This window comes from Lepidothrix coronata, unplaced genomic scaffold (genome assembly GCF_001604755.1).
Source record: "Lepidothrix coronata isolate B3197 unplaced genomic scaffold, Lepidothrix_coronata-1.0 Scaffold325, whole genome shotgun sequence".
Classification (NCBI taxonomy): Eukaryota; Metazoa; Chordata; class Aves; order Passeriformes; family Pipridae; genus Lepidothrix; species Lepidothrix coronata.
Genome location: NW_016690505.1, coordinates 354,106 through 379,663, shown reverse-complemented (window position 1 = coordinate 379,663; position 25,558 = coordinate 354,106). Strand labels below are relative to the sequence as shown.

The 25,558-nt window shown below is 37.7% G+C and overlaps 1 long non-coding RNA gene across 1 annotated transcript in view; it reads left to right on the top strand.

The window, feature by feature from the left end:
* The window catches only part of LOC108508957, a 66,022-nt gene extending 43,455 nt beyond the window's left edge, over positions 1 to 22,567 (top strand). The window contains exon 4 of the long non-coding RNA XR_001878551.1: positions 22,304 to 22,567. This is a non-coding gene — a long non-coding RNA (uncharacterized LOC108508957). The remainder of the gene's footprint in view (positions 1 to 22,303) is intronic.
* Positions 22,568 to 25,558: the final 2,991 nt, after the last annotated feature.

Genomic DNA, 25,558 nt, shown 5'->3' with positions numbered 1-25,558 from the left:
CTCCAATCTGTGCAGGCTTAAACTCTTAACCTGTCATAGTACCGTGATTAAGACCCATCATACATTTGAACAATTTAAAAGCCCATGTCTGCTTCCCCACCATTCATTCTCTCTCTCTCAGTAAAGGCAAAATCAATTGCTCCCTACATGAAACAGAGGGAAGCCAAGTGGGCATTTTCCATGGCTTTTTACAGCATTATAGCCCAGCCCTCCCTGACCAAGTTTATTTTATGCTTCTACTGTTCTCAATCTTGCTGGTTTTTGAGGATGAAACAGAATAATAATCTCCTTCACACTGCTGATACTCTGATATGACTTTAAATGACCATAAACTTACATTGCAGTATTATATAGATCCTGTGACTTTTAGGCCACAACATAGTGATTTGCATTACTCCTGTTAAAATCTGTAAGTCATTGGTCTTCCCAATACACTATTTGTCATTTGGATACTCTTAACACATCCTCATTTCTAACAGTAATCATAAGGATTGAATAACTACATAGTGTCTAGTTTAAGAAGGTAAATGAGTCATGAGCCATGTGAGTCATGAGCCAATGAAATTTCACTAGGAATTTTACAGGTAGCACTACCCTGCTCATAGAAAGGATTTCTTGCTTTGTGCCTGCAGTTTCAGAGGGTGTAGGCATATGTGTGTTCGTTACCTCCCTGTACAGTAGAATAAAAGAAGTTGAACTGTAGTAAGCCTGAATGCTCACTGCCAGACAAAAGCTTAAATCAAATCAAATAAGGAAAGCCGTGGTTCTGCACTAAGCACAGGCAGTAGACACACTAAAACAGAGTATTTACAGCAGCCAAACAAAAACTAACTGCATACGTAAAAAGCCCATCTTTTTTTCTGGTTCATGTATCAGTCCGATTTCTATCTTGCCTTCAGTGATCAGGGAGAAAAGAGCTCCTATTGTTTAGTGACATTTCCGAATATTTATAGCTCTCTAGTAGTAACCTTTTGTTTGGTAGATAGCAGAGTTTGCACAGCATGTTGAGTATGTCATTAAACATTTGCCTGAAGATCTGAATGTTAGTATCAATGACAGAGTTTCCTAAACATGTCACATTTTCTTTGGCTGTCATGAAAAATTATAGCTACTGTGACTCACACTTTAATAGCAGCTATTTGTGATATTTTAACCTAATGTACAGCCCCAGAGGAGAAACAAGAGACACAATAAAGCATCTGCCACTGACTTGCTTGAACTGAGGGACTCTAAGCATTATTAGGATGCCAAATTAAAGAGAAAAGGCTCTTGTGTCAAATGCCAAAGGGTCTTGGTGTTTGTTAACTTCACTGTAATTTATGTCTTATCTCTGAAAGCATATAAAGAGAGAGAAAAGAAATATTCCTTTCCTCTCTATTGTCTTTTTCTCTGTATTTAAATACATAGTTCTTGTGATAGAAAGGGTTAAATACTTTAAGAAACCACACATAATTAACCTTTATGCTATTAACAATTAAATAATTAATGGGAAATATTTATAACCTTCTAGTGTATCTTATTTTTTCAATGTAAATTTTTAAAAGTAACACAAAAATTTTATGATATGGGCATTCTGGGTGCCAAATGGAAAAAAGACATTTGTGATGCATTCCTCCATTTTTTTCTCTTAATCATCTTGCTCTTTTCTGCAGGAGAAAGTAAAAAAATTAATATTCCAGGTTTCTATAAAAGGAAAACTGTTCTTTTCCCGTTTATCTGCAATCTTTCCCTCTTTCTGTCAAAATTTCTCATGCCATTGTTACATACATCAGGAGACTTATTTATGACATAATTTGTCCACCTGAAAATGAGAATAGAAACACTTGTCTCCATCCTAGTAAAATTCAGTCTTGTTTGGAAATGTTTTAAGAACTCACAGGGAAGATGAAATAGTTGCCCATATTGTTTTATATAAATTCAGAGATTTGACCCATATAACTAGGGTGGCGATGTCAAATGCTGAGCTCCAGAGGAAAACAAACAACTGCCACTAATAGCAGCCAGTTAACAGATTTTCTTGTGATGAAGCTCTTGAAGTCTATTCTAAAAGCAAAGATTAATACATCATTCTGGATAAATGTCATCAACCACCTAGAAATCTTCACTCTAGAGTAAAGGAACCACTGTAGGTTTTATAACAAAGGAACAAACTCTGCAGTTCCATGCATGCTTCACTGTATATCATTTTATTACCTCACAGAAAAAAAGGAATCCATGAAATGTGATGTTGTTTTTGCTTGTCCTCACAGACATTCAGTAAATCAGGCCACACTATAGCAGCTATGTTCACATTTCAACATAAAACCCTGATATCACCTAAGCAGCTTTGTGAAATATGTTCTCAATAAACGGGACTGAAAAGTAAAGTTGCTATATGAATTAAGGGACAACACAAAGATTCTTAAGGAAATGTGGATTCCCTTTTCAGACTTTACTGTCCAATATATTCTGTTAGGCTAACACCTGCAAATTTATAATATTTTATTGACAAATTTTTCATTGCACTGTTTAAGCAAGGCATCTAATCAAGATTTTCAGGAAAGGAAAAGTCTAACTGAGATCATATTTCTAATTTTCCACAGTTGCAGTTTCTATTTTCAAGAAACAAGTCTCCTGTTTCTATCAGATGTATTAGCATGAGCACATCCATCACTATGTGCCTTGCCTTTGCATTGTAATGCAACTCTTGATCACTCCTCTCAGAAACATCAACATGCATTTCGGCATGATAATGTATAGTTGGGTGAGCACTATCATGCACCACTTTTTATAAGAGGATTATGAAGACAGAGCAAAAGTTTTTTATTATCGTTCGATCACAAGGAACATATGTGAATATTGCATTTCTCTCCTCAAAATTTAAATGGAATTAGTTACTAGAACAGAAGGGTTGCAGCTGTCACACATTATTATAAGATCATTCAGAGACAGAACTACAACTTGGAGTCCTACTAAGATTATCCTTCTAAAAGGAGATTGAAAAAAAGGAAAGAGTACAATCTCAGTGACAGGTCTCTTCATAACAGGTGTTATTTAGATGTAAAAAGATGAAGAACAGGAATTTGACACCTAAACCTAATGGACACAAAAATGAACATACAGCCCAGAAAACGAGAAGCTGTCCTTGTCTAGGACTCCACTTTTTGTCTCAGTCCCATGACCAGTTACATCTGCAATACAACCTCTCAGCAGTTATGACAGGGACTAGGATCCTGCTCATGTCAAAGACTACATAGATTCTTCAGAAGATACCATCACAATGGCATTGCACTTACATATTGGTACAGACTCAATGGGACTCAGATAGTTTAAAAATAAAGTTCATCTGGCTCTAGTCCACAGATTGCTAACAAAGCATAATTTCAATGTGAGTTGTTATCGATCCAAAACTTCCTGTGAATTGGACATTTCCCTGTCCAGAATGAAGAGGGACTTAGCACAGCACTAAGCCCATTCTATAAACTGTACTTTTGCTTTTATAACACATTCAAATGTTGTGAGAAGGGATATGTGGAGGGAAGGTGAATTGCTAGTGAAGGACAGAGGAAGGGGGAGAAAGAGAGAGGGAGGTTACAGAAGGAAAAGCAATCTACAAGGTGGAAGGAAGCATAAACCATCCTGATTTATACTTTTTCTCCACCCCTTCTGTTGATTGCTTTTCCTTCTATAGACACATCTTTACTCTTCTTCTACAAGGTGTGATGTGAACTGATTTACACTGCCTTTCCAATAGATAGTTAACCCACCCTCCTACTCAAGAAAAAAATATTAAAAAATTAATAAAGTTTACCTTGTTCAACTAGCTTTATTTGTCTTCACTGGCTGCAGTTTTTTAAATTTCATTACAGTCAGTTATGTTGGTAATATATAAACACCTTTTAATTTGTTGCTTTAAATAGTAAGTATGCCATGTTGGCTTATGTGAACCTCAGCAGTAGATACTTGGAAAATGTCAGATGCAAATGAGCCTTGGATTGTTCTGTGTATCAGCTGTGCAAAGGGTAAAGATGTATAGTGGTCAATTTATACCCTGTTTAACAACTCTGATGATATAAAATGCTATTCCTTGTTGCAGGAGCTGCTTCATGGGTAGAGGAGTCCTGAAAGGGCAAAATGGTCTTAAAAAGTTGCCCCATCCTTGCCCCCACAAGGTGTTAGGGCAAGAGTCTAAAGGGTGCTATGTGGGCAAACTCATGATCTTACAGGCAACTGTGTTGAATTCCCCTCTCAAAAGAACTGAAGCCAGCCCTGTGAGCCACAGTGCAGTCAGGTGGGCAGAGGAAGCGCTTGAGTGGTCATGACCTGGATGTAAAATGAGCCAAAACCTGTACGAGATCGTTTTAGCAAGTGTGAGATTCACTTTAATGTTTGAAACACTGTTTTCCTTCGTAACAGACAGTTTAAACAACACTGCATGTAAACACTTCAGCGATATAAGTAGTGACTGCTTGTGACATATGTGAAAAGGAAATTTCCAAACTTAATGACAAAACATTGCATAATTCCACAAGGATCACGTCTGGAAAACAATGCAAAGTAGGACCAAAAAAAAGCATTCTTATCTTTGATGAATTCTTCAGTTGCATAGTAACTTTTCAATATAGCATCAACATTTGAGAAGCCAGATGTTACGAAATGCAAACCACAAGGAGTCAGTGTTTCCAGTAGTCAATTACAATCAGGATTAGTTTCTCCACCAGCTTCTCTGAGGTTTCAGATCTGACATTAGAGGTGAAGCATAGGACACCAACCCGCAGCTCCTGTTTTAAGAATACTGAAAACAGCAGTTTCCCTTTAGCACTGACGTGGCTACCAGGCCAAGGTACCTTTTAGCAGGAATCAGGAGCCCTATTGCTCTGGGTAGTGATGCAATGGCTTTCCTGACTCTTCACTGTCTGCTTGCAGACCATCTACATTGTACATTGTCACTTTTCGATCTGCTGAGGCCTCATGTGTTTATATCAGAGATTCTACCTGCACTTAGGGGTGGAAGAAAGGATCTGGGTGGCTCTTATTTCATTCCCAGTAAGTACAGCATCATTTTTCCACATCACCTTCTATGTCCTGCTGGTCTTTTAATGTGACGTCATTTGGGACAGTAGCTCTGTGTTACACAGATTTAATAAAGCACCTAGCTGACAGAGCTGTACTGTCTGCTGGGGGCCTCCAGGAATACCAAGATCTTAGGGGCACATGCAAACAAAGACAGCTTTCCAAAGTCTCTCTCTACAGCCTCCACCAAAGTGACATGTCAGGCCTCATCTCAACTTGACGTTTTGACAGTGCTCTTCAGGTAAGAACTGAGAAGGTTCGATTTTGTCAGAACTTAACTTGAAAGGATTTCCAACAATTCTATTTCTTATTTATTCCCTTCTGACAAGAAAAGTTTTACATGTGGGAATCTCATGGAGCAGAAAATCCAGCTTTTATATGGCATTCCCTCTTGGCAACAGATGGCACTAGAGTGACTGAGTCCATACCACAGCCTCAACATGATTTGCGTTTAGAAGAGGGGCTGTTCTCTGTCCCTGCAGGAATGCTGTGTCATTTCTCAGGCAGTTTTTATCTAGATGATACATTAAAAAAAAGTTGCATTCTGAGTCTGCCTAAAACTCCCACCACCACTTTCTAGCACAGGCAGCATACTTTTAATACAAAACGGACCTCTCATCTTTGCCCTAGGTAAGTGATACAGTATGAATTAAATAATGTACCATTTAATTTGTATTCTATATTATAGCATAAGATATTAGAAGTGATACTCTGACACAATAGTACTGACACCTTTGAAAATGCTTTTGTGCTGGCTCATCCACCATATTTTCCTTCCATGGAAGAAAAATACTGTGAAGCCACTTAGGAAGAAATGAGTTCTGGAGGTAGTTAATCACTTGTGCGAGTGCAAGGTGTGGGATGTGAGATAGGATTCATGGGCAGCAAACAGCAGCAAGACACTGAGAGAATGTGTATTCTGAGGGCCATTAATTTGCATTGAGTACATGGGGCTAGGAAAAGTGGTCTAGTTAATTAAACCGTCTCACTGAAACAGGTTCAAAAGAGGTTTAGTTTAGTATTAAAGTCAGCTTTAGCCTACTTTCCACATGGGTTACATTGAGATAATTTATTCTGTATCTGAAGAAGTTCAGATATAGATTATGCAGTATCACTGGCTTTATAGAGCAGAGTTCCCTGTGTAAACATCCCTCGGTATCTGTATGCTGTTCCTCTCCCTTCACTCATTTGAAAATGTCAGTACAGACAAAAAATTTGAGGATGAGATTCATGGAAGGCTGATTTTTGCAAATGACAAAGGTGAAGTGACCTACTGAAAGTTTGAAGTAGCTTTTCACCTCTAGGTATCTGTAACAAAAAACACTGGAGCTTTTAATATCTATTTATTCCTTTGTATTCACCCAGTAAATCACAGTGCAAGCCAGTAGGACTAGCTCAGGCTTAAAATATTGGCAATGATGCAGGTCTACACTGACAAGCACAGATGAGCCAGATAGAGGAAGTCAGACTAAAATAACATCTGTTTGATCAGCACCTGTCTCTATTCACTTTTATTACCTTCATCACATTCCCAAAACAATAAAATGGGTGTTATTTGCGTAGATAATACATAAGGGAGACGAGTCCACTATGTACACAGATGGTAGTCCTTCATCTCAAATTAAAATTATCATCTTTTGGTAGCCCAAAATTTGCTTAAATGAAAGCAATAAAGCCCACAGGAGCGCAAGGAACAACCTTATTGTTGTATGGCTACCGTGGTTTTTTAGACAATGAAAGATTATCTGTAATTTAAATGTTTTTAAAATTTTAATTTCATCTGAGGTTTTACCATCTGTGTGTCTACTGAACTCCTCCCTGTGTTGGTAGTAAGGTTCCTAGTTTCTTGACTTGGGATCTAGAAATAATGAAGGCTGGAGGGATGTTCATCAGAACTGACTTTAAATTAAAATTTTAATACCTGGGAAGTTAAAGAGCTATTCAATGCAAAGTGTATACACTCAATTTTTTTTTATTTTCTGAAATATTCCACTTAAGATGAACAAATCCCAGAAGTAAACTAGAAAAACTGTCAATAATTCCATGAGTTTTTAGAGAAAAATATGGCTCACTGAAAGCACTACCTAAAAGCTTGAGCTTACAGTCAGATTTACAGTCAAGGGAATGATCATCTTTACAGTTCCCAGAACTGTTCTGCTATTGTGACCTGTTGTTCAGGAGAACAAGATTACTCTTGTAAGGGTTTATAGGACTGACTCCTGAGAAACCACAGTCATAGAAGAAAGAACTGAAGGTATCCAAACCCCACAATGCAAAAACAGTTACTTTTGTACTCATAGAAAATCCCTGTATGAAAGTGTTTTCTTACTTCTGTTATTCAGTGTGTGAGGCAGTACAGGGTCAAGCAGGCATTTGGCTATTGATATTAAAGGTGTCTATTAAAGAGGATTTGTATTTTGTTCTATTCCTAAGCATAAGACCTGCAAGCACAGAAAGCAGTGGACACCCAGCAACTCATAGGAAATTAAAGTCTGAGACTTTTTAGTAAGCATATCAAATTTTTATCACACCCTCCACACTTTGTAGTCATCCTGCCACCTGACATTTCAGCTTACTTCATGTCACCACGTATATTCCTACAACATATCTTTTGTGATCAAAATGGTGTGAAAATTACAAGCTAGAGCAATCTTGGTATCAACATGTCAAACGAGGTTCCTAAACAGGATATGACAAAACAATGGGTGAAAATGGGGTATTATGAACAAAATGGTCATCCAGATCAAAGATATCAAGAGGTGATTTATAAAACAATGATTTAAAATAAATATTTTAAATTTCCATTTACCAATCTCTCCCAAAAGCATACATTGCTTTTCAATACAGGGTTCCAACATGCAATTTCAATCCACATAAAACTCCTAATAAGAAGCCAGGTACTAAGAGGAGACAACTAAATTCAGATGCAAGCTTGCTGACAGGCCACAAAATGCAAAACAACCAGAACATAAACATATCTTTTGTCTCTCTTTGTAATGTTTCCTTCACATATAATAACTGGTTTTAGTATCCTGAAAGAGACACTAAAATGAATACCTAAAAAAAATGACTGCAGATAGGTGAAGTGTCATTAATTAAGCAATAATACCCCTTGAAATCAGCCATTACCAGCAGTTTTCTGTTATGAGCCATTAATATTTTAACTAGCAAGTCATTAATAGCGGCAATAACCAATTCTAAGGGGATTATTGCTTGAATAAACTATTTTTAATTATATTCAACATTCTGAAAAGCTTGGTCTGTTTTAAGTTTAAATTTTGATTCTTTGTAATGCCTCTGTATGAAAAGCTATTCACACTGAAACAGAAGCATTGCTACAAGTACATAACACAATCTTGCATGGAATTTGTTCACAAGGTATAAGGCAAAATGTCTCCCCTGCCTGTATTATTATATCTGTGATGTTGATAGTCAGTCATAGCTTCTGTCATCTGCCTTTTTCTTTTCTGATGACTGCTCTATAGCTTGCCTTGATCAGGGAGACCTGAGATACTTCAGTCATAGCCTCTAATCCCATCTATTGCTGTGGTTCACTTTTGATATAGCTGGGTATGTACAATTACTCTCAGATGAGCTTCTGAGGGGCAAAGAGATATAGTTTACTCCAGGCAACATTATTTTTGTGCCTGTACACAGAGCAAGCCTAATATTTAGACTCTGTCCCTCTATATCTATTAAAACACTGGAATTTATTTCACAGATAACTCCCCAACAAGGTTAAATCATATAACTCTGGAGAAATAAGTTGACACAAAAATGTATATTTCATGAGAATAGTCCCAGGTCTATATCATGTTCATATGAATATAGCTAGGGATAGGAAGGACAGATAAGAAAGATAAGATGTAAAGAGCCTCTTACCCCTCTGGAAAGCAGAGATCATTTTCCCTCAGGAGACACAGTATTTCCTAACTTTGATCCTATCAGACTAGCCAGAAAGGAAATGGTATCTGTTTTATGACACTCCAGAATTCCCATCTCTAAACCTCTACTGGAAATAAAACTTTTTAAAGTAGTCAACACTTTCCTTGACTCAACAAAGGTATCAAAAACGCTACAGACAAAACCTTGACCTCTCTACTTGTATCGTAGGCTAGAGGAACAGGGTCTAAGTCTGTCCAGAAAGCAGAACCAGGAGCAGGCAGATAGCATCAAGGCAAAGTATATCAGATCTCATACTTTTGTATTTTCATTTCCTCACCCTCATTAAATTATAGTCTGACTTTATAAATGGCCATTTTATGCAATATATTTACAGGTCTTAAGTCTTCATAACAGTCATCTGTTTCTAGGGACATATAACAATGCTCCTTTCAGATTTGATCATTATTTTGCATTACCAAGAACAATAAATCTTCTGGTGAACAGGTTTTCTATTGAGGCTCTATCACACAATGTTTTAACACTAGATGTCTCCTGTGTTGGGCCCAACAATTTCTGAGGGTGGAAATGCAGCCAAACCCAACAGCACTGTGAGAGGGACTCTGCCAAGGAGTCATTCAAGTAATCTCAGTCACTTCAGCATCTCATAGTGGATAATTTCACACAAAAATGTGAGAATGCATGTCTCTTACACAAATAATGAGTATAGAATCAACTGGCACCATTTTGCCCCTCAAAGAAAGTATAAGAAAATAACAAAAGCATGAATGAAGTAGTATATGGGATCTTTTGAAATAGAATTGACACTGAACACAAACAATGCAAATGTATCCACTACTCCTTTTCATGATTCCTCAGAAGCCCAGGTAATTACAATGTCAGCCAGGAAATCCACAACTTTATTATGTCCAGCTTTGATGCTTCACTTCTTCCTAAAGATACAGCAGCAACCCAGAGTTTACAGGTGCAGTTTGTTCCCAACCCTTCCCCATTTCCTCTTTATTCCCAATGACCACAGTACGCCTCTCTCTGATTCCTTCTCTAGCTGTCTTTTTTAAGAAACCTTTTTGCAAAGATAATACTTTCATTTTCATACAGCAACAAATAATTCATATAAACACCTTCATAGATAACAGATGATGTATAAGAGGTTTATAAATTAGCAGATAGCAGTCAGTATAGCAGTCAGTATAGCTATTATTACAATGTGGGGAAAGGGTGATTTAAGAGACTGGTAATATGACAAGGAATCTCACTTCTAGTCTGTTAGTTACAATTCTGCCAAGTAAATAGTAACCGAAGGATATTACCTTGTCTTGGACAAGATATTTGGTGACTTGTGAGGAAGTGTTAACAGGCAAAGTCAGTGGCAGACTGACACACTTAGAAGTGGGAAAAAGCACAAAATAATTTCTGCATTCTTTCCTCTTCTGCTAGGAAATACCAAAACTCCTCCCATTCCCGTGCATCTGGTTTTCCACTTAATAAAAGGAAATATTTTTGGCAAAAAAGCCTTTGTTTTTAGACCTAAAACCATTATCACTGAGAAGGAGACATGGTTTCTGGATGAATAAGTAGAAATCTGTTTTTGACACTTCCCATAGGACTGACCATGGTCTCACCCCATGGTCCTGTGTATGTCTCATTGAAATGCTAATCCAAGACTGAGAAAACCATCATCATAAAGAGTAAATACGGATGGTAACAGCAAACACACCAATATACAGGATGGAGAAGCCTCACTGTTGAAGTTCTTTCTTTCAGGTTACAGTGGAGCTGGGAACATGTAGGGGAAAATGTGTTAGGCTCCAAAAGCCATTGTACTAAACCTAAACCTGTCACAGTGGGAGGACAGAAACTGGCAAAGAGAGGCCAGGGTAGCAATAAAGTTTGGCTTCTTTCCCTTCCCTATTTTTGGTGGGTAGGAAAGGTTCTTGGTTGCTATGGCTGCCAAGACCAAATGATGCAACTCACTAAAAATAACTCTCACTTCTCAGAAAGCTACAGATCTTACAGATCAGATAAAAATTAAGTCATTCCTTCTGTTATTTATCCTCTTTCTGGCCTCATCCTCCAGAAATACTCCCAAAATGGAAGCAGGACATTAAAGCAGCAATTTTCATGATGATTTTCACTTGAGCTGCATCAGACAGACACTTATATTTGCTGCGTCCCATGCACAGACCCCTGGAAACAGGACATAACTTTATGACAGATATTTGCAACCTGCTCTGAAGTCTAGCCTCCAGAAGTTGTTTTCACTTTACCGTGTACAATAAGTTTAGTCAGAAAAGGCATCACATATTTGATGGGAAAGGATCAGGATTTACCTCAGGAATAAAAAGGGTGATAAGTAGGGATAAATAAGAAATAAGATTTGAAATGCATATGTGATACAGTGAATCTTGTCCTGTATCAATCTGCTCAGGCCCACCTTTGCACAGCAACATATCAGCAATGCTAAACACTAACTGGCCCTGAAAGATACGTTTTGATCTGCAGAGAAAAGACACGTTGGTCGGTGCAGCACGTTCTCATTATGAGTTTCTCTGTGAGACTGCATAGATGGGGCATTCAGTGCATAGTGGTGAAGTAAAGAGAATTTCCAATTTTCTTTTTACTTCACCTTTACAATGATGCTGTCAACTGGAAATGAAGAAGGAAGGAGGCAATGAAGCAAAAATATTCAACTATAGCAGAGAAAGGAAAAAGTAAGTGTAAATGCCAGATGCAGGTACAGAGAAAAAGAAAAGAATGCTTACAAATAAGTAAATGAAAAAAAAAATAGGGGAAGAATGCAAGAAAGAAAAAGATATTTTAAAAATAACCAGGAACAAAAGTGCCTAGAGACTGAAATATAGTGCTGGAGTTTATTTTTTCACAACAGAATAGTAGATAGAAAAGCTGAAGAGCTGCATAGGACTCTGCAGGCTTGTTCTACTTTCTACCAGTCATGAGTATTTGACTGATGTAGCAGCCTGCACCATGGTTTGAAGGTGACTGTGGGACTGAATATTTTGGAGATAGTACCTAGAAATCTATCTGTGCATGATTTGAATGTAATCTCTAAGTAAACTGCCTTTGTTAAAACTTCACTTAGTAGAAAAGGGAAGACATTAGTTACTAAATACTAAGTTTATTTTACAAGAGCTAACAGATAACTTCAAGTTAAAATTACTGCCTACTATCTACTGGCCTCAAATTATTCTGTGATTATGAAAACCTGATCGAGTGGGTGGCAACCCTCACGGTGGGGAGGTTGGAACTAAATGATCTTAAAGGTGCCTTCCAACCCAAATCATTCCATGATTATATGATTTTATGCACAGACCAATTTTGTAAAGATATTACGTAATTTGCTGAGGGCATGCAATTAGTCTGGGACTTTGCAAAAAACTGGATGCATTTTGCTGAAGATGTAAACTAGTGATCCATTTACTAGATTACTGGGCCTTTTTTTCTGGCTTCCATCCCACTTTCTTCTTTCTTTTGTTATTTAAAATTGTCTGATCCTACTACTGGTAACTGGAGCAGAAGCAGCTCTCATTGCTGATCAGTACTCACTTTATATTTATTACCCATTCTCTCTTTTCCTTCTGTCTATTGTTGTCCTAAATATGTGGGTATACATTTATTGAGATAAAAAGTTGCTAAGTACCTATTAACCTTGCATAAGGACTTCTTGGAAAGATACATCTTATGCAAAAAACAAACAAACAAAAAAATCCAACCAACATTTTCTTCCTCCTTCTTTTGCCATAACCTCTATGATCTCTCTGAAGGCAATATCTGTAAAAAGTTTATTCTGCCAGTGAAGTTCCATGTATGCTTGGATTTTGTGCCACTTAGTGAGGCGACTTTTCAGTCATGCTAACGAAATTTGTAAATGTATGCAAAGTCACACACAAACAAGAAATTTCTACCACCTGTTCACCTCTTGTTGTGGAGCAGTATCAAGATGCCTATTCTGGAAGAATGAGTGTACAAATGATGTGCGGTACTCTCAACATAGTCTAACTGAATCCACACTAAGACCTCTCCTCTGCACATAAGGAGAAAAACCTCACATGCTTAACAAAACCAATGAGAAGACAAACCTGTTAAACTGTCACTGGTTTCAAGACAAGAGGTGCGCTTCTTTGATCTAATGCAAGCATTACATCAGAACTGGGTAACAGACCTGTGAGATTCAACTCACCACTACATTTTGTGATATTTTCTAAACTTTTGGGTGTTCGAGGTACAGTCTGTATCCCAGATGTGGATTTTGGTGAACCAGTTATACAGCAAGTTAACATGCAGACTAGATTTATGTAGAAGTACACAAAGGTTGGAGCTGGAACTGCTGAAAGGAGAGTGCTGCCAGGCAGTGCAGTGCAGAGAACTTGAGGGCAGGGGAATGGTGCATGGATGTGAAGGGGAAAGGGCAGAGCCTCGGAGACCTATAGTAGGACCAATATTTACTTACCACCTTTATTAATAGTCATGAAGACAGCAGAATAAAACCACATTCATTAAATTTGCAGATGATGCTAAATTGGGAGATATTATACAAGTATGGATCAAGAAGTGTAATATAAAGCAGCTCAGAAAAATACAGGCTGAGAATAGCAAAATGAGATTCATCTTGTAAAAATGCAAGTTAATGCATGCCACAAGGGAAGAATAACTTGGGCTGAGGGAAGCCACAAATCTGATAGAAGGCAAAAACCTCAAGGTGACAGTGTGCAACAAATTACAGAGGATCATTCACAAAAGGATGGGTGCAAAGGGTAACACAATTGTGGGTTGCAAACACAGAGGTACTGGCTCACAGTCAGAGAGATTCAAACCAAGAGATTTTATTCAGGATACCAGTTTAGCTTCAAGACAAATATATGTGACATCTCCCTAACTCAGACATATTTGTGAGGGGAAATTTCTACAGATAGCTTCTGGTGTATAAATTGTCTCTGGTGTTTGGTATACAGAGTCTGAAGGTAGGTAAAGTGGAGTGAGCTCAGAGAAAAACAATGATTCAAGGACACTTCCATAAGCTAGCTGTGTATGACACAATGAAGGAAAGTTCCACAAATACCTGAAAAAAGAGAAAATACATCCTGCAAAAGGAATCACAGGTAGTCCTATTGTCATCTTGATTAAGATGCAAGAGCAAAAAAGTTATTATTTACTAGAGTAAAGTAGTCATAGTATCTATAAAAGTGGAAGATCTCACTTGTGGGGTGTTTTTTGAGTAGGAATTGCAAAATTGCTCAGGAGAAGCAGTCTTGAACTGACAGGAAGGTGATAACAGAAAAAGCCTTTTCTTTCTTTGACATCTATACTAAGTTTAGAAGACATATGTTACTGCTGTGTATTCTCATATTTACTTCTGTGAAGCAAACAGGGATCCAGGAAAATAAAAACAAAAGCAGCAAAAGAAGAAACTTCTAAAGAATCACCATCCAAGCAGCTGGAGTAATGCTTAAAAAAAAAAAAGAAAAACCAAAATAGAACTAAAAAAAAAACTATTAGAGCCCATATTGCTAATTAAAACTAAAGTGAACTGATCACAATAATAAAAATAAAGATGTTGAATTACTTCAGAGTTCATTCTGGAGGAAAATCAGAAAGCAGTGGGGAAGAATACACAGGAGAATATGATCAAAAATGTATTAATATTCTACATGCCCAAAGGTTACATACGCCATCTCACAATAGATAGAGTAAGAGTGAAGATGGACATCAGGATGAAAGGAAATTACCAAAACAGGAGAATATTCAGAATTATAATTTACGCTATATGAAGAACTGTATGACAAAATCTAGAAGATGCTTAATATACCTTCAGTTCAACAACATAGAGAGTGTCAAATGCAAAAATAGACAAGAATGTTTATGACCATCCTCTGGTTTCTAACCAGGCTAATCAGGTACACAGCAACAAGATAACAAGATACTTTTTCCTGGGCTTTCAAGTTTACTCAGGGTAAGAGTTTCAGTGAAGCTGAACAAATAATGTGAAAAAAAATTGAGTATGCTCTTGATTTGTCTGACACTGTTTATGCCTTCCCTATTTCTGCATTCATGGAAGTGCATGGAAACATATCCTATGTCATGGAAAAATGTCCTCAAGCAAATCTCAACTGGAAAAAGTTATCATAAGCATTTTCTCTCAAATATTTCTGGATGGTAAATTTGAAATTTTAATTTGAAAAATCCAAGCCATTAGCATTTCTGTACTCAGTGGAATAAATATGTGAATCTTGAGGTTGACTCTGTTACGCATATGCTCAACTTTATGCCTGGCAAGTGGTCCCATTGCCTTCGGCTCCAAGACAACTTACTGGAGCTCTTGGCAGTGGATGAAACTGAGCTAAGGAACACATCTCTAGGAGATCAGCATAGGTCCCAGCCCGGGAATGAGACTGCACTGGCTCTCCCTGTCCTTGGGTACATTTCACTGTAGGGTAGAGTCTTTCCAAACGCAGTTCACAATCAAAAGCTGGCCCTGGGGGAAAGCAAGTCAACATTTATGTGTTTTTCAGATAGTCAGAATTAGTTCAGGCTTGTTAAACACCTGAAAGAATTTCTGCAGAATTCATCAAATATAAATACAATACATGACAATGAAAATATAACCCATTTCTAGAGCCTACTTCTTTTTCCCTACTGCTTTCTCTACAGAGTAAGGCAGCAAAGAGCTGTAAACTACAGGGCCTGATACCTTTTGTATGTCTTCAGTGAAATATTCACTAAGCTCAGTCAGCGTTACCTGTGGAAAATCACTGACATGAAGGGGGCTGCGGGGGTGTCAATCAGAGCACAATTATAAGCCAGTGTGTTACACAGTCATCTCAGGGGGACTAATTTAGTCTGCAAGTCTTTGTAACTGCTGATGATATGTGAAATGGAGGGAAGTTAAGGCTGACAGTAAAAGCCCAAAGTGAGTTTGCAGGAATGGCAGATACAATATCCATCTTTTTATTTGCAAGCTAGGCCTTTTTGATAAAATAGGACCAAAACAAAAAACCACAAACAAACAAAATCTCAAACAAGAAATATGAAACTATTTTTACAAAGTCACTTTTTTTTCAGAGTAGAGCTGAATTTAACTATACCTCATACAAAACTCCTGCCAAAATCTTCTCACAGTTTCCTGCTCCTACAGAGAATCCTTCTGAAGCCAGGTTTGAATTTTCATCCTTCTGGTTATAGCCATGAATTAGGGTCGTTTATAACTATGAGCTTTAGAGACCCCACTGCTTCTGCACCGCAATGTAATCATAAGTGGTTTATAGAGAAAAGATAACTGGAATTTATGATTCAGTAGTTCAGTTAGAGGGTCACCCAAAACTGTAGCATAGAGGTACATGATGAGGCACTGTGGCAGGGTAGAAAGCACGTAGGAGAAGGCACTACTAGAGGAGGTTGTGGCAGGGCAGGGAAGAAGGCATAGAAGCAAACTGATGTTCCTCTTCACACAAGTGGTACATGCTCATACACGTCATTGGTATATAATTACTACCATCCTGATTATTCATCTAGGGGGTTATGGTACAGAGCTCAAATTCTACAGTGTTGAAGCCCAAAGTGTTCTCACACCCAGCTGCATGCAAACCTGAACTCAGGCTTAGCACAGACCTCCTATATATCTCCCTTTCTCTGCTCAGAACTCCCCTAGGAAGAACATTGAAGTATTTATTTTGCTTCACATCAGTTGAAATGGTATTTGGAAGTGGGGAGGAGAAAGACACTAGGTCCCAGGAGAAGTCCACTTGGCAAGTGAGTGTGCCCTTGGGTATACTATGAAGTATAACCTTTAGATGTTTTTAGGCATTTCAGAAGAGTAGCTATAGAATCAATTCTAGCTGGGAAGTCATAAGGTTTGAAAGATTATCTTGGATTTCTCAGTGTATATTTGTAAAAATACCAAGTGCAAGTTCAGAGCTACACCCTGGTTCACAACATCACAATTTCCATCACCTCCCTTTAAAAAGTGGAGGACCTGGAAGCTATAACTTGGCAGACTGCCTAGCTAACCCCATCTTCTTTTCCATAATAAGGAACAGGGAAGAGAATTCCACAGGCAAGAACAATTCATGTCTGATCACATGTTTAAAGCTGGGTACTAAAGATTTTTCAGCATTGAGATATAGGATGTCATAAGCTCAGAGTCCTGACACTGATACAGAGTGGAAGGGACCTCTGAAATAGTTGTCTGGTCCAGTGTCCTACTTGTAGAGGGGCCAGTTTTGATCATACTGCTTATGGTCTTGGCTAGTAAAGTTTTGAATATATTCAACCTGTTGAGGTTGGTATAAATAGCAATTCTGCTTTCCAGCCTCTTAAACAGTCCTTCCCAGTTTGCTGTCAGCCACAGACTTATTCCCATCCCATTTTTCAGGTTGTTAATAAAAGTGTTGCATAATATCAGCCCCTGAGGGATGCCACTTACCTGGCTGCCAGTGGAAGTTTATAGTATTGATTTCAACCTTTTGAGACTGAAAATGTAACCAGTATTCCACCACCTAATAGTACACTTCTGTGGGCCATATTTAACCAGTTTGGCTTTAAGGATACTACAGGGAGATGCCAAGTCAAAGGCCCTTCTTCATCCTTGAAGGAAATTTTCAATGCATCTGGGACTGCTGGTGCAAAACCCTAATATGAGAGTTGTGTACGCTACTTGTTAAAGATGATTCATTAAAATCGTCTATATGAAGGAAATTGTTCAGGGTTTTCTTGTTTCTTCTTGGTAACGGAAATGGTGGAAAACTTTTGCTTTTTCCAAGGCAGCAGAGCAAAAGAATAAGTAGTTTGAAAGATGGCAAGAGCAGGAAGGTTTGATCAGATGATCCAGTGTGGTCCCTTCCAACCTTACTCATTCTGTCATTCTGTGAAATATGGCCCCTACACATCAACATAATTCAGTGAGGGGCAAATCCTAAGGAAGAAGGATGTGATACTGTTTTTTCAATTGTTACAATTGCTGTTACTTTTGGTTTCCTTGTTATAATTATGAAGATAAATACGACTTTTTTGTTGGTAGTCCTTATTGTATATATTTAGAAACAGGAAAAAATTAATGTCGTGTTCTCCATGTAAAAGTGCAGTAGAGTTTTTGGAAATAATGGTGAAAAAGTATTTCTGTTTCTTGAGTGTTTTTCTTTTCCTATGGCAACAATAGAACACATTGGATTGCACTTGGACCTATGAAAGTAGCTTATGCAATAAGATAATACATTAAAACAGAGAGAGCAGGAGGGTTACGGTGAGAGAGGGAGAGAAAACCCTCTTCATTCAAATTTGAAAGTTACTTGTTTCTTTTTACTGTGTGATACTCCAGAATGAATATCAATCACAGCCTTCTTACTTCCCGTGCAGATTTCCATCTTAATGAAGTGGATTCATCATGACTTATTATGACAATACCTCATTTTTACCCACTGTTCCACTCCTTTTTTGACTCTTTTGATTAGAAAGATCATGCTGCAATGTCCCACATGATAACTGTATTAGTTAGAGTAAGTAACTGATCTATTACCGTGGGATAATACAGTTTGAAGGCATTTTACTAGGCGCTGGCACATTTCAATATTATTAGAGGGTCACGGAGTGTCTGACATTTCAATTTGTTATCAGGCCACTCATATCACTAGGGCAATCATTAAACATAGACTCTAATAAGGTTTCTGCTATGTAGGGTCATTCATTATTGACAAGGAGGAGAGAAATAAATACCTTCCCAGGGGCAGCCTCAGCATATAATAGTGTAAAAACCCTCTGAGTCTGGAACCATATTTTCTAGATTTGCTGGCAAATCAAGCATTACATTTTCAAATTAAACTAAATGAAAGGATACAGACAAAAACGTGAATACTTAGATTCTGTCTTTACATACTGTCACAACACTCATTATAATCACATATACATAAAAATTGATAATTAGATCACAAATTGGCTTATTTTACCACCGTGATGGAAGCTAATAATGCACTTGTGTCATCTTTGGTTTATGAGGTCTGTACACCTGGGACAGACTTTGCATAATACAATTAATCATCATATATCATCTGGCTCCTATAGCTATTTAACAGATCTTCACCTTTCAACTAGGTAGCCCTGTGATTTAGCTTGGAAACAAAAGGACTATATTCTTCATAAAAGGTTATTAATATTTTACCCCTTAGATTAATGTTTGGGTTATTTGGGATATATTTTAAAGTTCATTTTTAAATTTCAAATTTTCCCTGAATAACCTCAACCTCATCTACATTTCACATATCTGTCAAAAATTAACTGTGTTGCGCTTTAAAACTAAATCAAAAAAAAGGGAAAAGATAATTTGGAAGAGGTGAAAGATATTGTTAAAACCACAACTAAAAGGATTTGGACAGAGCTATTTATTTCTGGAAATTTAGTTTGGGGAAAAATAAATTTGTGAGATTTTTTCCCTCAGTTTCTTGGGAATAAAAATAAATCACACAGCAAATAGGGGTGTTAGGATGTACTACAGCATTTGGTGAAGAAACAGCAGTGTTGCAAATGGATGCAAAACAGAAAGGGTCTAATTCTTCAACTACATGCTGTCTTAAGTAGTCCTATTGTCCTGATCCGGATCCATTCAGAACACTAGAACTTTAACCTTGGTTTCTGAATCAGATGGATTGGGTACAAAAGAGCAGTTCAAGAGAGAATCAAACTCAAGAAAAAATGAGCTATTTTCACTCTACTCTTATAACTGATGAACTGCAGCTTCCACGGTGATAGTAAATTAGTTTATAAAATTTCTTCCATATTTAACAATAAAAGGTGTTATTAATAAGTCAGGTAAAAAAACATCTCCCACAATTCAATAAGGTGATCCTTTCTTTTTAATTCATTACAAGAGTTTTAATTGGATCAGAAGAGCAACCAGCAGACAACTGAATTGACAGTGTAATTTAATTCAACTAGTATAGTGAGAAGAAATCTTTACTGACAGTTTTTATTCAACCTTACTTCATTCCTGGGTACTAGCTTAGTCAACTCCAGCACTACAGCTTCTCTCTGGCTCATCTTTGGGACTTCCCTACAAATAACCATTTAAATCTTCCCACTGCAGTAACTTGCCTCAGTGGAGCAAATTGTTCTTATCAGGTTTCCAAGTTCCCTTATCAGGGAGAGTAACCTTCATTAAGTCAAGCAAGAGATGCTGAACTAAGAAACAGTTCTGTCTACAAGCTGACACAGGATATTCCAGGAGAGGCAGAAAAAGATGACTGTAGCCATGATGGCTTGAACACATGTAGAAAAAAGGTCTCTGTGAGGAGACAAAAGGATGTCAAAGTGTAAATGAGTAAGAGGGACTTCCTGGACTGAACGGATTAAAGAAATTCAGTTATACGGTGAAAAGCTAAAAGACTTACCACCAACATCTGAGGCTGTCCAATTTTAAAGTTGAGAATCCTAACAACATTCAGATATGTGGAGGTACTTGATTAAAATGGGGCAATATTTTTACATTGGTAAATATACCACTGTCTTTTATAGCCAGTCTATCACAAGCATACCTTATATTCAGCTCACATTTCTTCATAACATTCTTCATTCTATCAGAGACCACTGCAATACCAAAAAATGAAGTTTTGTCTTATTGATCATGATGTAAATTAGGTATTTATTTGGTACCATGATGTGTATGTTCATTTAGTCACTGTTTTTTTGGAAATAATTTGGCATTTGTCTGGATAGTTATATTTTTGCTGGGTGGAAAAAGTTGTCATTGGCAATTTAGGATTATCAGACCTGGATAGTAAAAAAAGTGTGTATTACAGGAAATTTTTCTTCATATCAAATACATTGACAGATTCACTTAATCACACAATAATGCATCTTTCTGATTTGGCTCCCTTAGGACCTGTTTCATAAAGTTGTCATCCAAGTTTTTTAGGAATTTTCTGGCCTGGGTTGAGCCTGCTGTGTTATGACCCTAGCTGATTTCTAGCAAGCTGAAATTCCCCCATAAGGACAAAGGTAGTTGACTTGGAAGTGACCCTTAGTTCCTCAAAGAATAATTCGTTGGTATTGTTATCCTGGCTGGGAGGTCTGTAGCAGACTCCCACAATGATATCTGCATTATTTGTTTGCCCCTTGATTCTTACCCAGAGGCTCTCAACTGTGGCAGTGCCAACTGTGAGCTCCATACATTCTAACCCTTCTATTATATACAGTGCCATATATTAATGAAGCTGTTAAACAATACCAACTCTTGGGTTTCAGGTCTAGTCACTGGCCTCCAACCGGACATGTGCAGCTGATCACAGCTCTTTGAGCACGGCAGTTCAGCCAGTTTTCAACCCAGCTCACTGTCCACTTTATCCTGACTGTGCTTCTTCAGTTTTCTTATGAGGATGTTATGGCAGAGAGTGCTGAAAGCTGGACTAAAGTCAAGATAAACAACCAAGCCAGTCATCTCATCACAGAAATCCATCAGGCTGATCAGGCATGATTAGTCCTTCACAAATTCATGCTGATTATTCCAAATCACCTTCTAGTCCTTCATACAATTCGAAACTGTTTCCAGAATTATTTGTTCCATCCCTTTAGTACAAGATATTCTTAAAGAGAATACATACACACGTGCTTGAAAGTTACTTGGGAAATGGGAAAATGTCATGTTTAAAAAAAACAGAGAAATATAACGATAGTATTGTTAGTAGTTTTGTTGTCCATTTAGTGGTTGAAAGTCTCATGAACAAGTTTAAGAGCAGAGCCTGAAAAGTGTTTTTTGGGATATTCTCTGACTGGACTCAGTCTGAAGGAAACTATTGCAAGCACAGGAGGTGCTTTGAAAGTTTTTTTCCAGACAGAAGAGGTAGCATAATAATAGTGAAGGGAGTTCCCACTTCTCAATCTGGTACAGAGAGAAAGGATAGATGACACAAAAATAGGGAGTTTGAGTCAATTTACATTCAAAATCACCAGGAACGTTCCACTGATTTTTCATTAATCGTCATGTGGTATTTTCCATAAATGTGTGAATTGTGTGACTGTTTTTGTTTGCAGTCATTAGATTATGTCACATTTCCTATTTGGTTAGCCAAGAAATTATGATAATAATTTCTATTAACATGAAAAACTTGATGGTAGAACCTCACACTCATTGAAGAGAATATATTTGTCTCCATGAAATTAATCCAAAGGCACCATGCAAAGGGTAACTGTCTCATCTCAGCAAAAAAAATGAGCACAGCTTCTGGATTTTAGAAAGATGAAAGTATTCTGCAGAAATATTAATATAAATTTATGTGCCTAACTTAATTTACACAAATCACAAGGAGAAGGAACAAGTGGTTAACATCTTGGCATTTTCTGTCATCTGCAGAGCAATTATTGTTACAAAACATGAAGAGTACTGGAGACCATGGAGGAAGAGAGAAGTAAGAGATGCCTGCCTCCCTCCCTGCATGGATTGGTGTCAAGCTCTAGAAATTTAAAACTCAGGACTGATTGATGCAATATATTTTTACAAAAATGTATTTTTTCTGAAGAGATCCTTTCATGTAGAAGAGTATGGACAGTGCTACACAGATATGGGACCATGGAGATACAATTCAGGTTAGGAAAGGTACTTGCAAAAGGGTCTGCAATATTTTCCTGAACAACTACATTTTTTTTCTGCAGTGCTCACCTGCATAACTGAAAGTATATAGAGGAATAAATTATTTCCATGGGGAAAAAAATGTACGATTAAGTTGCTTTTTCTGTAAGTGGTTTTCTTTCTAAAAATTAGATACTAAATTACCAATGTCATATAAATGGTATAAAACATATGCGCAATGTAGTTTTCACAGCCTAGTCAAAAGCAGTCAGACCTGTACATCATAAACACCTGAATTATTCAACCATTACCTGGCCTTTCATTGGAAGCAGTTCCGGTACAGATCTCCTGCACAGTTCTTATACATGTAGGAGAAGTTAAACCCGGTGTCTGCAGCTCAGAAGGAAGCAAAGGCTCCTTTGACACTGGCACTACCCTACTACAGTAAAGCCCATGCTTATTACTTGAATACAAAAGTCATATACGAATCCTTAAAATGTACATATTTTAATTAAAAATTACTGGACATTTTTTGGAAAAGAGCGAGTGGGGGACTCGCTCTCAGGGACTAATCTGCTAACTTTTGTCTCAATAAATTTTTTAATTTCTTTGGCTATCTATGGACCTTTAGATTACTGCAAAGAATATACTGTTGTATTGCCTATGTAGTCACTGCATTGATGATACATTTTGAAACACTGTAGATTATCATGGGTATGAAATGTGCTTTGTGGCAAACATAATTTGAAAATCCTATGTTGCTGCAGAACATAAGGTGCAAAACAGATCACGGGTTAGTCAATACTACTCAATAGAAAATCACTGATACTGCACCAATACTGCTAGCAGAGTTTCTGTGCACTACTTTCATGGGAAACAGAAATAATAAAGGATAACTTTTCCATGTAAATCTTCTTTCAGTAAGGAGAAAAGGCCAACCATAGGAAAGGGAAACTCTTGTTTCTGTGGACAAGAGTGGTGGAATATTCAATAAAAATGTGCTGTGACAGGTCAGTAATCAAGATCTTGCCTATGCAGAATATGTTTTTTCCATATAGGCTAAAATAAGGTACTAATGTGATGTTGTGTCAGAGCAAATTGTCCCATCACTTGTCTGAACACACTGGCAGTCTTACTCTGGTAGAAGTTTCTTTTGACCTTTTATTTGGGAAGAGGTTGAAACTCTTGCCCTTGTGCAATGGTAAGACAAGTTGAATTAAGGAAGCTCTGTTTTTATAATTATGAAATTAAGACTGATACCACAGACCAGTACATCCTTTCCCAGATCTGGCTGAGGTGGTGAAAAAAATCTCAAACATCAGAACTCCTCCCTGCCCAACAGAAAGAAGCCACTGCCTCTCCATGTGCACGCATCTGGTACCAGTGCAGAATGTTTCTGTATCTGCCTAAGAACAGTCGGGATTCTTAGCTCAAGCCATCAACATACCACATGTACCCAGCTGTCTTTGAGATGGATGAGAAAGTCTCACTCACATAACCATTGAGTGATTTTAACCAGGGAGGGATGCTACTGTCTCTAACTGGCACAACAGTTTGCGAAAGGAACATCAGTCTTCCTGATATTGAAAAGGATGTGTATGGAATAAAAGTTATCTCAACACGAACTGTTTTAGTTCTAGGTTTCCCTGCTGAGACTGGTATTCTGGTCAGCTGAGACTTCCGGAATTTAAAGTACTGATATAACATAACATCATATGCTGGCTGGGTTTGACTCTGAACATACTGGGGTAAACAGTATTGTTCTCCTGTACAGTGAAAGCTCTTCAAACATGCTACACACAATTCTACACTTGCTTCAGAAAAAGCTGTTGGTGTTCCATCTTTGACTCTAACATTTAGTTAGATACTGCACAGGACTCAGAGCTGAGAGGAGATGGAGAAGTCAGTGTTGGATTTTTTCTCCATGTGTTTCTGCTGCAGTGCCTCAGTCATGCTTCAGATTTCCAGAACAACAATTTAGTTTACAAAAGAAGCCTGGAACAATACTGGATAATTAAACCTGAAGAGCCACTGTGCCCCTGGACCCTCCCCAACATATGTGGAGATCAGAGTGAGAATGAATGCAACTCCAGAATTGGTGTCATTCTCCAAAGCTTAACACAAAACATGTTCATGATTTAGAGGAGGAATACATAATGCTGAAACTTTAACACAGTGAACTGAATGCCTATCCCTGCTCCTTCCACTCTCTGGAAATGCTTTTATACTTAGACCTATCCAGCTCCAAAGGGTCAGAAGAGGAGCTCATGCAGTGGGGAACACCTGTCATTCGGGCTGATGCTGCCAGTAAACACCCACTCTGAAGCTGGTGGCAAACACAAAGGTAAAGGCTGCCCTGCCAGACGTATAAAAACCTGTCTCAGAGGCAGACACAGTGTCAAAGATATTTCTGTTTCTGTGTGGTGGTGTGACACACATGAAAAAATCACTTGCAGTGGCAATATTTGCTTTTGCAAAGAGAGTTTGGAGTAGCACTGCATTTCTCTTTCATAAAAACCAACCTGTGTTTGCAATGGAATGGATTATCCAGCCTCTTGGTCATACCTAGGACCCTGTGAAAGCCCACTCATCTCATTGATCATTCTCTGTGTAGGTTCAATAAATCTGCACCTGCCTTTGGCTAATACATCAGCTTTAAGGTATTCGCCACTTCTACAATGAGAATGTTTGCTCCTGTTACAATCCGCCCCACAAGGCAGAGGTAACTTTTGGTTTCCTGCTAATTAATTCCTTGGTGTGAATTAAGTTAATTGATACTAGATGATCAGTGTTTACAGGTCCATATATATACGGTTTATTTTAGAACAATTTGGTTGTAAAAGAAAACAGATATGTACCCGTTTTGGTTATTATTATCTATAGTAATATTGGAATATAAAAGCATAAAGGTATCACCCAAGAAAATGTGTAAGGGAAAAGAGAGGAAAAAAGAAAGAGAAAGAATAAAAGTTCATATTCACCACCCAGAGGTCTCTGACGAACGTGGTGGTTGTCACTGGTGTCTTGGTCCATCGGGGA